Raw genomic sequence first — 17,108 nt, 5'->3', positions numbered from 1 at the left:
TTCTGACTACAAACACGGCAAGTGAGACTGCAAATATTTTCATTCTTGTAGACAGAAACCACTGTAAGCTCCAGTTTCGCCTTCTACAGTTTTATATCCTTTGATGTGGATTGCCTATAAGAAGTGCCTCCACTTCATTGTTTTCTGTTTGTTTTGGTTTTTTTTTTCTGGCCTTCTCATATGTGTTGCTAACACATTAGCATAAGAGGGAAAATAAATACTGAATATGCTATTAAACTGCAGGATCCTTGTGAAAGATTGCAAGAAACTCCGACTTTTCCTGGGAGTGCCAACATGATTTGTACTGCATGTTTATATGACATTGGCAGCTGTAAGACTTGGGAGGGATTATTTTAAAAACCTTGTTCTTTCCACATATCTTTAAGTATTTGCAATTGTGGATCTTCATGGGAAGTCTGTGATTAAGCACAAGAGCGCCTCAGACAAATTATTATTGCTAGCGGATCATTCAGGACCATCCAGTTCCATCTCCTGTCTTCAACCGCAATGACGCTAGCTCCAACTCATGAGACCAAGACACAGCTTCATGCAGAGAATATTACTGGATCTTTGAGTAGTGGCCAGAGTTAGCCAATGGGTCATGGGTCTCTGATTCAGTGAGCCACAATGAAAAAGAAAATTTAAAAACTTTCACAGTTGTGATTTTTTCCAAGGTGTTTTGTTTCATGCTCAAATTTATTTCACAGTTTTGCAGCTCTTTTAAAAATTAAGCTGAATATAAAACTGACCTGCCACTTCCAAATCCGAAATCAAAACATTTCACTTAAAATATCAGAATTAAACAATTAATGTTTCTGATTCTTCCTGTACTTCTTTTCCAGCTGAAACAATTAAGAAAATTACATGGATGTTCCCAAATACTCTTGTCCCCTTGAATGGAACTTGTTTAATGACTTGACTATGCAAAATAAAATCCCTGTTACTCCAAAGCAGCGCGAAGCAATCCTTTCTCTACAGCCAAGAAGCTCTGCAGCAAAAGGACTCCCAGTGGGCAGACTGCTCTCATATAAGCAACAAATGTTACACACACTGAAGCAGTTAAAGATCTAATTGTGGATGTTTGCAAGTAAACACCTTCCTTCCTTACAGGGCTTTCGTAAAGGCTAATGTATGTTAAGACTTTGTGAGTGAACTACTAAAAGGACTTGTATTTTCATTTATATGTGTCCTCAAACCAGGACAACATCACTGTTCGTAACTTGAATACTCCCTCAAATCATTTGAAACACAAGGAAACCCAGGCAGAACAACACCTCTCTGGAAACAGAAGTTGGAAGGGCTTATGGAGAAAACAATAAATTGGTTACACAAGTGCAAGGACTTAAAACAAGGACTGGAACCTGCAGTGTTTTCCATGTGGGAAGAGCCCTGCATGTAAATGGACTGACACTGATTTTGCTCCATCTCTTCTTTACACGTGTCATTCCAGAAGGCAACAACAGACTACAAACTCATGCCACAGTTACACAGCCTGCTGAGGCCTGGAAGGCTGAGGAATTCCTTTTATGCCCCTTACATATACCTGTATTTCAATGCCATTTACATTATAGGTGATAGTCTTTATTGTGCCACAGTCACATCCCAGGTAAATGACTGTATGACTGTCAGCACAGCAGTGTCCCTTTCTGAAGTCACCGGGATGCACTTGAGTGCAGTTCAGTCTTGTCAAGGGAAGGCATATTAACATTATGGAATATTAAGATTAAGTTCATTTTACAGTACAGACTGTGCACATTTGATGCCAGTAACTCTCAAAATTCTTAGGAACGGCAAACTGGGATTGCTAATGGTGATGTTTCTTGTCATTATGGAATTACTATTTTTGTTCCACTTGCATGTTAACTGTTTCACATTTTAATATCTGCTATGAGAATGTTAGATGGTACTGGAAGCCAAAGTTGAGGAATGGAGTTCAAAATCCCACATATTCTAGAAGCCCTATTTATTTTAATAACTATGAGGTCTACGTGAGGACTGTTACACCAAATAATGTGAAGAAAACTCTGTGGCAGACAGGCCCACTGCCTTTGCTGAAATCCATATGGCAGTGCCAGCTACTTTCTGAAGGATATTTACTGAGGCTTTCAACTTTTTCTTGATGTTCTTCAGATGCCGTCACTAGCTGAAAGCTTCATTCAATGTGACCCTGTGCTCCAACATTCCACTGAGTTCGGTGGTTTGGATGCAACTTCAGCTGACCAACTACAACAGAGTCTTGCTGAACTTTGTGCACTGATCCCAAACTAAAATAAGTTTTTTCCAGGTAACAGTGTCTTATCATCGAGACACATGCAAACAAGTAAATAAAAAGTCAGTTGATTTGCACCCAAGAAATACGCAGTAGAAATCAGTAAGCATGTGCAGGACGGAAAATAACTGTAAGCCCAGCATGTCAAAGTATCAGATGTACAGTGCATAAATTATATAGTTAATCTGACTTCGCACAGTAAGTGGGTTTACTATGGCTTGTGCAGTTCATCTGGACAACATATGCTCAGAAGGTCTAATTCTGTGGAAGTAGTGCATATTTTGTGGAGCTGATCTGCAATGCACAGTGAATGTGTCTGGGATTTCCAGATATCCAGCAGCCTGGGCAGAGTTGCTATTCTGGTAAGACTGTTCTAGACAATTGTCAGCATTCTCAAATTCTGCTGCAACAAAATTACCGGGAACAAAAAAAGGATATGCCTGGTGAAAGCCAGATGTATCGTAGGTAAGAAAAAACAAAAAAAAAATTCCATTCCTATGTATTACACTTTTATTATTGACCTTACACTAGCACCTCAGACTGCTTAGTCACCTCCTCAAGACCTATGAGACATATATTTATAGATGAAAGTATCAAAGCATACAGAAATAACACAATAACTTAAAGTGTTACATAAATGTCAAATAAAGAAGTTAAAGTTAAATAAAAAGCCAAATTAAAACACCCAAAACTTAAATAACATAGAACTCCAGTTCTACATGCAGTTCCTAAGGAGAAATACCTGATACTGTTGTCAGATCAGGGAGAACGGGCTAAACCACTTCAATGTGTGTGATTCCCATGCACTTAACCTGAAGAAGTGTACGTTCAGTAGATATCTGAGAACTGAATTTGTTCTGCATACAGCTGTGACCGTTCCTTTTTCAATATTCTTTCTCCTTCAGAACTGGAGTTACTCACTCCAGTTGTGAGTAGGAAGTTCCTGAGAAGTTAGGTGAGCATGGTCAGCGGGTCACTTGAAGATGACATGTTCTCGGCCAATAACCCCATTCATTCACTTGGGGTTCCTTTTCCTTCAGACGCTGTCTAGTGTTACTGTGCTTGGTATCGATTGCCAGGGTACTTGACATTTGGATGGTGTTGTTTGATGAAAGCAGCTACTTAGAATTCTTCTCGGAGGAAATCTATTTACATATATGGACTCCTTTGTACATGTGCATATGTAGGTGATATGTTCTAAAAAGGAAAACTAGCAATATCCTATTTAGGTGTAGCAAAAATGTAACTAAATGTCCTTGCTTTGTGAAACATTCACTCCTAACTAGCAATTGACTTCCATCACCTGAAATAAAATACTTGAGACAACTGTAAACTAAATGTCAGCCCTCTTCCTTGTCAGAGAAGACGCCTTTTCCATTCAGCAGAATTAATCAACTTATCTTACTTGAAAAATATTTTTTTCTGGAAAACGCCCAGAGCGTTGGGTTTTTAAAGCAGTCTTAGAGAAATTCAATGGAAAATAATATGGAGTGATTCAAATGGAAAGGATTGAACGGTGGAATATAAATCCTGATGTAAGAGTGCAGATGTTTTAAATACAAAGATTTTTAACCCTGATATTCATCCATGTTATACCAATGATATGAACAATCAGAACCAGAGGTCAGCAGTAAAGTACAAAAAGTGTATTTCTATACTGTCCATGAAATTGAAAACAAATCATATTCTACAGCATAGCTTCTTCAAACATCTTTTTGCAAAGCCAACAGCTTCATGGTAATATAATTTAGGTGATGAACATGCTTGGATAAATGCCATGTGGGCCACAAACTATCTACTCCACCAAAAGGAACTGCTGTCCCAACTTATCCCAGCTTCCTTTGCACCCCCTGTTTTCATTTTTTCCAGTGCAGTAATTGCAATAGCACTGACATGAGTCAGGACTTACTCCAAAATTCTCCATAGCTCCTTTTAGAAAATACATAGGGGTATATACCAAAAGTATGTCCTGACAAGCAGGAGATCTTTTGGGGATTATGTTACTGTCCCCTCTCCCCACCTGCCCTTTCTCTTCCCTTTATTTTTTGTTGCTTATGAGATGGATGGTTATTATCAGTTTATTATTACTGTTTTTCCACAGACTTCCTCAAATGTCAAGTGAATCTGATCTGGAGTTCAGGCCCATAATTACACTGGACTGACTCCAGGAACTCGTAAATAAATCGGTGGTGGCTGCAATGGCTGCCAGAGCTCTGTCATTCTGCTCTTCTGAGGGTGGACAGAGGCTTTGGCTCTTTTCTAAAATTCTACACTTGCCCCAGAGTTTTTCACACCTTCTTTTAAAAGGCCCTAAGCTTCCTCACTATAGTTTGGCATAGCCTTACACAGGAAAGGAAAGCTACTAGCCTGCCACATTGTTGAATACATTCATTTAGAAAAGCAGCTGAAATGTAGATTGTTACTTTTTTTTCCTGCTTTCTCCATATGTGGAAACCTCACAGGAACAGACATATTTCTGTCTCTCTGCTCTGGCCTCTTTGTTGACTTTAGTAGTTTACACTGGGCTCTACAGTGAGGCACATCTTTGTCATAGTATATCGACTGTGCTAAGCTACAGAGGTCAATTCCAAAGCTTGGTAAGAAAGTCCCTTAAGTGTAGAGATGTCCAGATTCAAGATCACAGATTTAAAAGGAGCGGGCACAACATTCATTCACAGACCTGGCTTATTGAAGTCTGAGAGGTTTACTAGTAAATTTCAATGTTACTTTCAAGCCTGTTTCTAATCATACCAATGCATATACAGCACAACATCTGGTTACAGAATGGAATCTCCACCTTGTAGGCTTGAACTCAAAAAGTCGCTACAGATGTTTATCTTCTGATACCCTCAACACTTTTTTCCTAAAAAACTTCAAATAAACTACTCAAGCACTTCATGAGAGCAGATTCAGGACAAACTGGTTCCCTTCCTTCAGACTCAGCTGCAGTTCAAACTAGTCCTCAGGTCAGAGATCGAATGGTGCAGATGGTAGTGTAGATCAAAATTTCCACAACTTTACCTACAGTGTGTTTGTACCAGAAGCTAAAATAATTCCTTAAATCAGAGCTAATCCTGAGTGCAGACAAGGCCTCAGAGTGCCAGCTAGTTCCGAATGTTTTTAAGATGTGAATACTTGTACATTGCCAATGAGATTGAGATGACCAATTCTTTTCACGCAGGTCACTCAAAGGCAAACAAACAGTAACAGTATTTCATCGGTGCTAACCTGGTTCATATTCATACCGGTCACATAAAGGTGAAAGTTGCTGGACTCCTTTATAATAGGTTGAGTAATTGTGTCTTCTGCACAGTACTTTTCAAAACAAAGCAAGATACTTCACGGAGTGAAAAAACACTGAATTCTTTGCAAAAGAATGTCATTTCTTTCTTATATCCCCCCCCAGGGAGCCCCATTGTTTAAACAAGCATTTGCTTGTGCCCCAAAGTACAGATGTTTTTGACTCCCATCATAAATCAAACGTGTTTGTGTCTAACACATTAAAACAGTGGGGAAAATCATCTTTTTAACTGACATGGATTAAGATGGTTCGTATGACACAAATTATACTTCTTTAATAATCTTAATTCTTTTCTGGTTCTTCTGGGAACAAACGATTCAACAACATCATTGTGCCTCTCTTGGAATTCAAACCCATCTTTTACTCCTTTTTAAATGTAAATTTGAAATAATCGTGTATCTGGATCATGGATTAAGTTTGCAGAGAAAAATCTCTGGCAGAAGACGGCAAGGACTGTGCCTAAAGTTGAATCCAGACAAATCAGTTCTGAACTAGGGTGAAAACAGAGTTCTTGTTAAATGGGTTGCAGGTTTTCAGTTGTAAAAGTTCCATCAATAATCCATTCTGATACTTGAAAACAAATAAGGACAGCATCATGTCAATCACAACAAAAGCAAATTTAACATTTCAATTACTTTTTTATCCCCTCCACTCAGACAATTCTCTCAGGCCTGTGTTACAGGGCATTTTTCACAGGATCAGAATTCCATCTGGAAACCTTGACAATTCTAGTGAGAAGGTGCTGCCTCTTTTTTCTTTAAGGAAAGGGAAGGCTTTTGCTAGTTTCAAACAGGTTTGCTGAACAATAGGACAAATTGTGTTGAAAGGCAGCAGGATAAACTATATTTTCAAGGTCACTTTTTTAATCCAAAATTTTTAACCTTGGATTTTGTTTAACCTTGGTTTATGTCCTTTCCATGCTAGCTTTCCTCCTTCTCTCCCTCAATCAGACTGGAAGGACACGTCTATGCTATTTGATGTGGGTTTAATGTATCTGCACAAAGTAATTCGTAACCACTAGGCAAAAGGCATGTGCCCACACCACATCATTATCCTGCAATTAAGAAAGTTCTGCATGCCACAAAGCTATAAAGCCCAGCAGTGTCTCAAGCCCAACCCTCAGTATTCAGTTCTGAACTCATCCAGAGCGCAAATCCGCTGTAGCACTGCAGACAAAGATATTGTGTAGCATACCTCCCGAAATACTTATTGGGTATTGATTTGAAAGTTTTTAAGGTTTGCCTTAGCATGTTTTCACACCTTTAGATTTTCTCCTGCTTCTTTGCACAGACTTCACGCAGATATGAAGAAGATAGCTCTGCTCTTGCATATGCAACTGAATCGAACACAAGCATCTACTCTGCTCAGTTCTATGGGCTCTCTACTGAAGTTCTCAGGTCTAACATAATCTTCAAATTATTCCCCTTTTGGTAGTAGACTATGTAGTATGTGCTGTAATCATAGAGTGGCTCAGGTTGGAAGGGACCTTAAAGATCACCCAGTTCCAACCCCCCTGCCCTGGCCAGGGACACCACCCACTAGACCAGGCTGCTCAAAGCCCCATCCAGCCTGGCCTTGAACACCTCCAGGGATGGGGCATTCACCACCTCCCTGGGCAACCTGTGCCAGTGCCTCACCACCCTCACAGTAAAGAATTTCTTCCTGATATCTAATCTAAATCTACCCTCTTTCAGCTTGAAACTGTTACCCCTTGTCCTATCGCTCCACTCCCTGATCAAGAGTCCCTCCCCATCTTTCCTTCAGGCCCCCTTTAGGTACTGGAAGGCTGCTATAAGGTCGCCTCGGAGCCTTCTGTGCTCCAGGCTGAACAACCCCAACCCTCTCAGCCTGTCGTCATAGCAGAGGTGCTCCAGCCCTCTGATCATCTTTGTGGCTCTCCGCTGGATCCATTCCAACAGGTCCATGTCCTTCTTGTGCTGAGGACTCCAGAGCTGCACGCAGTACTCCAATGTTTCAAGTTGCTTTGTAAGATCTGACCTAGCGAAGCAGGGCTTGAATTCAGGCTTGAATTCATAATTTGCTTAGAAGAACATTTGTCTAAAGTAAAAGATTAAAGTAAGAGGAAGATAAAAGTCATTCTACCTTCTACCTTCTAGGCTGTTAAATGTCAGAAAATTTGAATGCTCTGTTTCCTTCTTACTGGACAAATACCTTTGCTGCACCACTGAGGTGACGCCTGCAACATCATGTTATTTCCTCCATCTTACGAATGATGCCTCGATTTGAAACAAGTGCATCTGCGGGGAAAAAAAAAAGTTTCTCTCTTTAAATAGAAAACAGTGATGACTTTCTGCTTCCACCAGCTTCTACCCCATGTGGTAGAGAGAAAGCAGGACATTCACTGAATTGTTCCTCTAGCAGCCTTCTCCCCAAGGACAGCCCAGGATCTGCTCCAGCCCAGCAGGAGAAAACCCTGCAATTTCATTGAGATAGCCTGAAAACCTTGTGCGAGCGAATAAAAAGAACAAAGTCCTGTGTCTCTGAACATACACTACAGAGAAACATTGTCCAGAAATGTTGCTAATGCAGGAGCCATCCATATGCTTACGCTAACGCAGGAGTAATACTATTGAGCGCTGTCTAGCTCCTTTCCTCCGTGGGAGCAATCTCCTTGGGGCTGGTCCCCTTTAAATAAATAATTAAATATTCTTCGGTCCAGCCATGATAAAAGGGACCCGAAACACTCCCACCATACTTCAAGATGTTGGCTGGAGAGGCTGGTGTAGTTCGGTGAGGTGGAAGGCCCAAGTTCAGGTCCCGGGTGCCCTCACGCATGTGTGATGGAGGGCTCCCGAGCCAGCAGCACGACGCGGGCAGAGCTGGGAGCATGATGCCGATCTGCCACTGACTTGACCTCCAAGGTACAGATGTGCTGGGACGTTGTGCCTCGGTACCTGCCACCCGTGGAACACCCCGCTCCCCGTGGGGAGTGGCACGCCGATGCCGGCGTAGATGGCGCCTGAGGCAGGGCCCAACACCTCCCTCAGGTCTCCGCCGAGCCCCAGCCCCCACGGCCGCCAGCTGCGACCCGGGGACGACCTGGTGGCACTGCCACTACAGCAGCCTCCACTTAAGGGCCTCACCCCAGCGCCGGCGGCCGTTCCCTTTGCCAGGGGCCCTCGGCTGGTGGCTCCTCTGGCGGCGCCGCCAGCGCGGGGTGCCCCGCGGGGTCCCGCCTCGCCCCCAGCGCGCCGGGCGCGGCCCCTTTAAGGAGTGGAGCAGCGCCTCCCGCAGGCGCGCGCGGAAGCAGGGCGAGCCCCGGGCGGGCGGTGGGCGCGAGGCGGGGCCGCGGCGGCACGAGGGGGGCGCGTCCCGCGCGTGGGCCCGCGTCGCGCCGGCGCGGCCGTTGGCAGCCGGGCCGGGCAGGGTCGGCTCCCGCCGGGGCGCTGAGGCGAGGGGCGCCGCCCCGCCCCGCCCCGCCCCGCCGAGGAGCCGGCCCCCCGCCCCACTCCGCCCCTCCGGACGGAGGGACGCGCGGAGGGACGCGGGCGCTGGAGGTTGCGGCTGCCCCCGAGCCGCCGGCTCTGAGGTGAGCGCTCCCCCGCGGGAGGGGAACCCGCGCGGGGCCGGGGCGGGCGCTGCCCCCCGGGGCGCGGCGGCGGCAGCAGCCCTTTGGTGAGGCGCCGGGGGCTCCGCGCTCGCCCGGGCGGTGGGTTTCCCTGGCGAAGGTGCTGCGCGGAACTTCCCCGCTCCCCCCCGCCCGGGGCCGAGCTGTCACGCCGGCGCTGGGCTTTCTCCTCGGCGCAGCAACATGTGGAGCGGGGTGGAGGGCTGGCGGCCCCCGCCGCCGCTTCCCTCACGGGCGGCCGGAGCACCTGCCGTCGGGCGAAGCGGCAGCGAGTACCGGCCCTTCGGCCGCGTCGCGGGGGAGGCGGGCGGGCGGGAGCGGCCGGGTCCGTCGGCGGGGCGGTGTGCGGGGACATCCCGCAGCCGGCGGGAGCAGTGAGCGGGAGGCGCGGCAGAGGGTGCTCTGCCATTGCCGCGCTCGGCGCAAGGGCCGCTGTGCGGCGGGGCTGAGAGATTTGGGAAGGAATTTTGTCTTTTTTTTCAGCTGGAAGAAAAAAAAAAAAGGCATCGGCGGCAGCAGCAGCGTGCACGTGTGGTGTAAAGAAAGAGGGACTTTATGGTGCTGGTTGGGTACAGCACAGCGGGGTGTGGGGGAAGACTGGCAGAATCAACAGGGTACTTGTTTACTGATGCACGAAACCTCTTTGGCCCGGAGCCCAATAGCTGTGTTGGAGAAGTTGAGTGCTCACCTTCCCCGGTTTAAATGGGTCAGCAGTGGGATTGCAGCTTGCCATGACTTGTTGTCTGAACTCCAGAAAACAATGACATGTTTAGGAAAGGGGGAAAACAATGAAGTATTGTGATTAATGGGAAAAAAATGAGTATGCAGAGCTGGCTACTTAGTGACACCTTTGGATCCGTTTTACTAATAATGCTTCTTACAGTCTGCACATGATCGTGGATTATGACTCTCTTAAGAGACATTTAAGTGGTCTTGCAAAGGCTGAGGGTACTCGAGTTTATTACTTGGCAGGGGGCAGCAGCGTGAGGCCTGGGAAGCAAATAGGAAGTGAAAATTACCCATTTAGTTTTGATGCTGTTCTGAGTCTTCGACAGTTATTAGTGTCATCATAGACTGATTTTAGCTCAGATAGCATCTTGGGTGCTGAAAGATAGTATTCTTATCCTGCTAGATACCTAGTAGTTCTTCTGGGTGTGCAAACAGTCTCTCTGATAGTTTATGGAAAATGTTGTGAACTAGTCTGGTTATTTTTATCATGGCAAGTATTTCTTTAGGAGTAAACCAAACTATATCATACTGAAAAATGTTCTCAGCCTGCAACTATCTTAATCTCTTGTGTTCAAAATGAAAACAAAAGCCACTTGAAAACGGAAATCTCTCTTGACTGATTCACGTGGCTAATGAGGTTTGTGACAACAGAACTGTGTGCAGCTTTATTACGTTGAGGTGTCATTACCTCTGACCTGAAAGTGCAGTTCAAGTTGAGGATGTGCTGTCCTCTAGCTTTGTGTGCTGCCCTGTGTAACCAACTGTGGCACAGGTCCAGCCTGTGTTTTCAGAGAAACAGTCCTGGTTTCTTGATGGTCTGCATCAAGCCTCTACGAGACGGCGGTGCCTGGTGTGGAGGCAAAAGGAAGGAATAGTGGTAGTGTGCTCAGCTCTTGAAACACAGGCCTGACAGCTGTTCCTGCTATGAGAAGTTCTTTACTGGTGGGGTGCTCAGAGGCTTGATATGTCATCCTGTTTTCTTGGGCCTCTTGAGGCCTCAGTAACACGGTGTTGGTCTGGTCCTTAAATGCATCTGGCCATAGGTAGCAGCATGGTGAGATACACTGGAGTAGTTTGCTGTTTTTCAGTTCTGCTGTGCTTACCAGTCTGAAGACTTCGTTGATATTGTATTAAGTGAGACGCATTCAAAATTTTTCTTTGCTATCGTGGTAGGAAATATGTTTCAGCTTTCACTTTAAAGGAGTTGAGTGTTAATTATAAGACTAAAGAGCTGTATCCTAGCGTGGAAGTGTGTGCCTGTAAGTTTATCTTTATACAGGCCATGATATCAGAGATTATTAACCTCTCTGATACGGGCAGGACCAAAGTGTCTGTCCTGCATAGAAACTTCTGAAGTCACCACAGGAAAATCATGGGCTTTTCAGCAGTAAAGTTCTGAACAAAATTCCTGTCTCCAGGTGAGTGTTAGCTCCTGCTAGGTGGAGCCTGACTGTATTCCCCTGGGGGAATAATTTCACGCTCTTTGTTTCCCTAGAAAATTTGTAGTTCCCAACTGCACTGCTCAGTTCTGTGTATATGCAAACCGTGCTGACTCATATGCTGAACTGTTTGAGGCCTTGCTCCATGTAAACACAAGCACACTTCTAAAATATTTAATTTGTAATGTCCTCTGTGGAGAGCTATCCCACAGCTCCTGGCATAATTCCCAGAAGCACCAGATTCTGGGGTACTGGGAGTTTCAAAGGCCATTGGTGCCTGGCGGGACAACCGTCTGAACTAGTTTAGTGTAGTTTATCCTGGCACTGGGACAGTTCAAACTGAACAGGTATTTAGTCTTGCTTAAAGCAAGTCTGCTTTGAACAATACTTGGTATGTGTATAAACGATTTGGAGCCTGTTGGGACATGGCTGTCAGGAGATCTACATGGTAGGGAAATCTTTGTTATGGCAAGTAAACTTTGGTGGAGATGTACCTCCTAACAATTTTTAAAAAATCCTTATCTGTGTGCAGTTGTAGTAAAATCAGGAATAAGCTATTAAAAGATCTGTTTTCTGAGTTCCTCTGTGGCAAATAACAGCAGTAATTGTTTTGTGAACGTGATGAGTTTATATCCACATGTAAAATGCTTGTTAAGAAGAATTTCTCAGAAAGATGGAAACTCACCCCCCCCCACCATTGATGCACATAAATACCCTGATAAGTCTTTTAATTGAAAATAAACTACGACATATAATTTGGCTACAAAGAAGGGGAATGGAACCAGAGAATGATTTCCAAGTACGCTTATTTTGTCTTTACGTGGTAAGTACAGCATTGGAATGTTAAAGCAGTAATTAGTTAAGTGGAGACTAATTCATGAGGAACTAGAGTTCCTTGGTTTATTTGTGGGGTTTTTATTTGGTTTTGGGTTTGTTTTTTGTTTAATTTATTATTGTGGTCTTGGTTGAAAGAGTAATCCATTATGGTAAGTATGAAGAGTAATTTGGGAGAGTTTCAGTGCAGCTTATGGATGGTCCAGATCATTCACGTCTCACTTGCTCACGTAGGTTAACTGTCAGTGCATTACTTGTTAAAAATCATCTGGTTTTGCTGAACTGTGCTAAGCTTCGCTGATGTCATAACTCATTCCAAAATCCTGCACTTGTTTCAAGCTTCCATTCTTACTTTTTTTCATTTTGAGAACAAGACTTTAGAGACAGTAGGGTAGTCGGGTGCACTCAAAGCTGGATAAAACAGGGTGGCAGAACTAGTTCAGAACTCTGGAGGAAAAGCTCCTGGTGCAGGTGGGGCTCTCGAGCTCATACTGAGGTCCCTTGGGGATACAAGCCATCGCTCCCTCTGCCACAACATGGCAGCACTGGCAGTTGCTCTTAGCATCAGTGCAGCTGGAAGGGTAAAACTGTGCTTTTACCTTTACAGATGGTAGGATTTGAAGGTAGCATGCCTGTTACTGTTTTGCCTGTAGGAAGGGCACTTAGCATAATAGTATTTTGGTACCAGAAGCATATTTTCTGTGAGGCTCTACTTGTTTTCCTTCTTTATTCAGTATGTATATTACATTTATATGGGGAATTTCTTAGAAATAGGGCTTAATTCACAAATGGATTTCACTACTAAGTCTTTATTAAAGAAGGCTGAAATTGAAGTGCACAAGTGTGGAATTTGGTTGTTCAGGTGTGCTGAGAGATGTGCTTACTATTGACAGAGTCCCCATTCATTACAGAATCTTACAACCCATATTTCAAAATCCTCTTTTCTATGATGGGTAATAGTGCCATTTTTCCTTGTATAAGCAAAGGAGGTTAAAAATTGTGCCTGCATCTGTTACTGTTGCTATGACAGTTGTCTTTGTCCAGTTTCAACTACCGTATTCTCAATGGTTCTTAACTGGGATTGTAACATTAATGGCTATGGCAGAATGAGGAAATCTTTCAATGCCCGCTCCTTCTCTCAGTCAAAAATGTTTCTTTTGAATTATACTGTTTCTAATCAAGATGCACTGGGTTGAAACATTCCATTACTAATTTTTGTTTTGGTGCCTAGCATAATTAGGAGTGGTACGGTTACAGTATAAAGTAGTAGCCAGTTTGTTAGCACTATTTAATCATGGTTTGTCTTGAGCAAGACAGATGGTACCACTGATACTGTGCTTCTAAGTCTTGAAAACTGGGAAGATCACTTGCAATAAGGTGATGCAATTTTTATGCAAGGCCATGTACAAAATTATGTTGTCTTCAGATGGCAATTGTGAAACAAGCAAGTGTTCCTTGCAACATGCTATCAGTCATTGCATAAGCAGCAGCAAATAAGGACTATCCCTCTGTCTAGGTGTAAGCTGTGGCACGTATTGTCTTCAGGTGCCAACTTACTTTTACACCAATGTGCAACACTAGTGTAAAAAAACCTGTAAAGTAGTCCATGTTTATTCAAACCCTCCTGTCTAGCAAACTTAACATCTTTCTCTAAAGCGGATAGCTAACTTCTGTGTAGTCAGTGTCTTTATTAAGAGTTTGTATATGGCTGTCTTCCTGATGCTATCTGGAAGATACTGTCATGAGAGAATTTTTTTTTATAGTCAGACAGCAACATGTTGGTCTGAATAACGCATTGTTAGAAACTGTTGGTGGTAAAGCAGCAACACTTTGGAAAGCTCTATGACCCTAATCCAGACCTGTTTTAAAGGGTAACTTCTAATACAGAATCTTGTACGGTTTAGTCCAGTTGGAGGGCCAGCTGTCTATTTTGGAAATCAGACTGCTGCCTTTTAAGATGAAAGCCATATTTTTGTGAATATGAACTCTTTTGTATCTGCTCGCGGTGCCTTGTCTGAGGGAAGGAGCAGCTGTAGTGCATTCGCCAGACCTGCATTTGGCTGTTGCTGCCATTGTGTTGTGTGTAAACACGTACCATTATTTTGGATCACATAGCAGCCTGTTCAAAAGGGTCTCGCATTCCCCAGCTGTTCCGCAACTTTTCCATCTCTGAGCTTGCCAGCTGCTTAATACAGGCAACTGTAGCTGCATTTGTTTCTCTGGTGTTAAGTATTAGCGGAGATAAAATTGACTTCATGTTAAATGCTGGGTGCTGTGAGCCCCTCTCCTGCTTCTAATGTACTTAAAACAAAAGTAGACTGTTCTTACTGTATCAAGGTTGTCAGAAGTTTTCTTTGCCACTAGTTGGTCAGATTGCATAAAAAAATCTTACTTTCTTAGATTTGGCACAAATATTGTGTTTACCTATATATGTACATCCACAGCCTGTGGTAGTAACTAATCCAAAAGAACTGGGGTAGGAAAGGTGCCCCTTGAAGCCATGTCAACAGCTCTTCTGTTTCCCTACTTCTCTGAAAAATGTTCAGTTTAACAAGGAATCCTCTGCTCTCTTGTCAGCCAACGCTTTCATATACTGATTCTTAAAATGAGTTTTATTTCAATGGCAACACTGCTCAGATCGGATGTTGAGGAAAGAACAGGGGCTCTGAAATGTCTTGTATCTGCAGTGAGTGCTCAGTCCAGATGAGGGACCATAGGCTGAGCCCTGCCTTCTGTTTTTTTTTCCTTCCAGCCTGCTCCCCCTGCCATGAAAAGGATAGGAAACATCCAAAAAACGTTTTGTGTGTCTGAACTCCTCTTTTTCTGCAGCAGTATATCCATAACTGTCTCCCTGGAGATACAGAAGTTAAAAGGCAGACTATCTTTGTATAGTGAACTTCAATGAAAGTTTTGAACAGAGTGAATTCAAGCACCTTTGGAAAAGGGAGATAATTCTGTTAAAGGCTAAAGTTGCTGTTGTAAACACATGGTCTGTTCTGCAATCTCAGTTTGAAACTCTGGGTGAGAAGGACCATATACTTGCTTGCTGCAAAATATTGAAAAGATAGTGATAAAGCTAAGTTTTCAGGAGCTTGAGCTGGTTTCATTAACTAGTATTCCATACTCCTCTACAAGGGAATAAATCAGGCATTTTCTTGAAAACATACTTAATGCAGTTTGCAGTTAAAGAATGTAAATTTGAATTTTCCTGGCTCTGTGTGTCTTTTCATGGTGAAGGAGACTGGAAGGGAATGACTTGTGCGTTCTTGCTGTTGATAGCAGAAAAGGCTGCCTCTGCCCCAGGCATCTGTTTACCTATTGTAACTGGTCTGAAAACCCTGTTATTCAGAGAGGAAACTTTCAGGTGACTGTAGATATATTTTTCCCTACCCTTTATTTTTTTTTTTTTTCACCAGGCCTACTCTATCCTAGCTGGTTGTAGCTTTTGTGTTCATGTTAAACATCAATACTACCTAAATTATGTTAATAAGAGGATGACTCTGGCTTAATAATAGAGCATTGCCCTGTAAAAAACAAAACAAAAACTTAAAAAGAAGTCTCTTGATTTAAGGTAGCATATTTCAGGATCTGTTTTTCGTATCTCAAAAGAGCTGAGAGTTTGAACTTTTCCATTCTAATGCTAGTGTCTTAAAAGAAGTTGAAACTCTGACAGTCTTTGGATAGATGCTTGCTCTTGTCTTCTGGAAGATTGTTCTTTCGGACTGGGTGTTGGAGTACTAAATCAGTTTTTGTCTGAAATCATAGCAGGAATACAGGCTTATGGTTTGAAAAGCTGAAAATATGTAGTTAATACAGAAAATGTAGAAATGAATGTGTGTTCTGGATTTAATAACTACATGTATGAACGGTTCTTCAGAAAGCAGGTAAACAGGGGTTCTCGTTCAGAAGAGCAGACTTTCCATGCTTCAAGAAGAGAGGAAGAAAACTGAGTGTGATACTGAGGGCAGGGAAAGATGGGTGGGTAATGGAGAAGAAACACCTATCACAGAGAAGATTAGGGAGCGTGCATTAATTTTTATTTTTTTTTTTAAGGGCTGATGATTAGTTCATAAACCCCTTTGGAGTGAGTCTAGGGAATGGACATAGAGGAGACTGAGAAGAGTGGGATTTGAGAAGTATGAAAGTAAGGAGGTGTTGGTTTGTCCTCAGTTGAGCAGAGAAGGAAGACAGTATCTGATTAATAAGAGGCATTCAATTATTAAAGGCTTTAGGAAAAACAAATATTTATTCCTCATGGAAGGTGGTGGGAATCGTGGAACAGTTTAGCTTTGAAGGGACCTTTAAAGGTCCTTAGAAAGTCAAGTGATAAGACTTAAAATGGCAGTAAATTGCTAAACATGTTTAAAAGCAATGGGGGGAAAAGAATGGGCTACCCTCTCACCGACCTCCTGCTCTTAACCAAGTTGGTGCAAGTTCTGGAAAGACATAAACATAGAGAAATGGAGAAAGCTTTTTGTTAGTGGTTTGGTTTTTTTTCTTTCTTGTAAATGAATAGTTCTGCCAATGTTGTTAACTTGGCTTAAATTGGCTCCATCCCCTACAGGGGAAAATACTTATTTTAAAGTTTCCTCTAAACTTAAATTGGCTTCCCAGCCAATTTAAAGACATGTCTGTCTATGTAATGCCTTCCAACTCCAGGAAAACTGACAACTGTAGAGCTTAGCAAAGGAGGAAAAGGAGAAGACCTTGTGGACTGCACAGAAGAGCAGCATTTCCAGCAGCAGGGAAATTGCTGTTCTGAAAATGTAACTTGAATTAATCCCTTCAGCCTTTGTTTCCTTTTGTTGTTGTTAATGATTTCCTATGCACAGCTAGTGGCAAGTGCTGCTTTGCCTGCCTCACTTCCATGACTCTCCCACTGCTCTCTGAAACTAAAAATTACAGTATGTGTTAATTTAAAAACAGAAATAGAGCAGCGGCAGGTAG

The 17,108-nt window shown here is 43.2% G+C and overlaps 1 protein-coding gene across 2 annotated transcripts in view; it reads left to right on the top strand.

The window, feature by feature from the left end:
• Positions 1-9,022: 9,022 nt before the first annotated feature.
• The window catches only part of SVIL (supervillin), a 141,726-nt gene continuing 133,640 nt past the window's right edge, over positions 9,023-17,108 (top strand). For both annotated transcript variants that reach the window (XM_063324554.1, XM_063324552.1), the window contains exon 1: positions 9,023-9,120. The gene's annotated coding sequence lies outside the window, so the exon portion shown is untranslated. The remainder of the gene's footprint in view (positions 9,121-17,108) is intronic.

The sequence above is a fragment of the Chroicocephalus ridibundus genome, chromosome 2 (genome assembly GCF_963924245.1).
Source record: "Chroicocephalus ridibundus chromosome 2, bChrRid1.1, whole genome shotgun sequence".
In the NCBI taxonomy this organism is placed as follows: Eukaryota; Metazoa; Chordata; class Aves; order Charadriiformes; family Laridae; genus Chroicocephalus; species Chroicocephalus ridibundus.
Note: the sequence above shows the minus strand (reverse complement) of the source record. Positions and strands in the feature narration are given on the sequence as shown.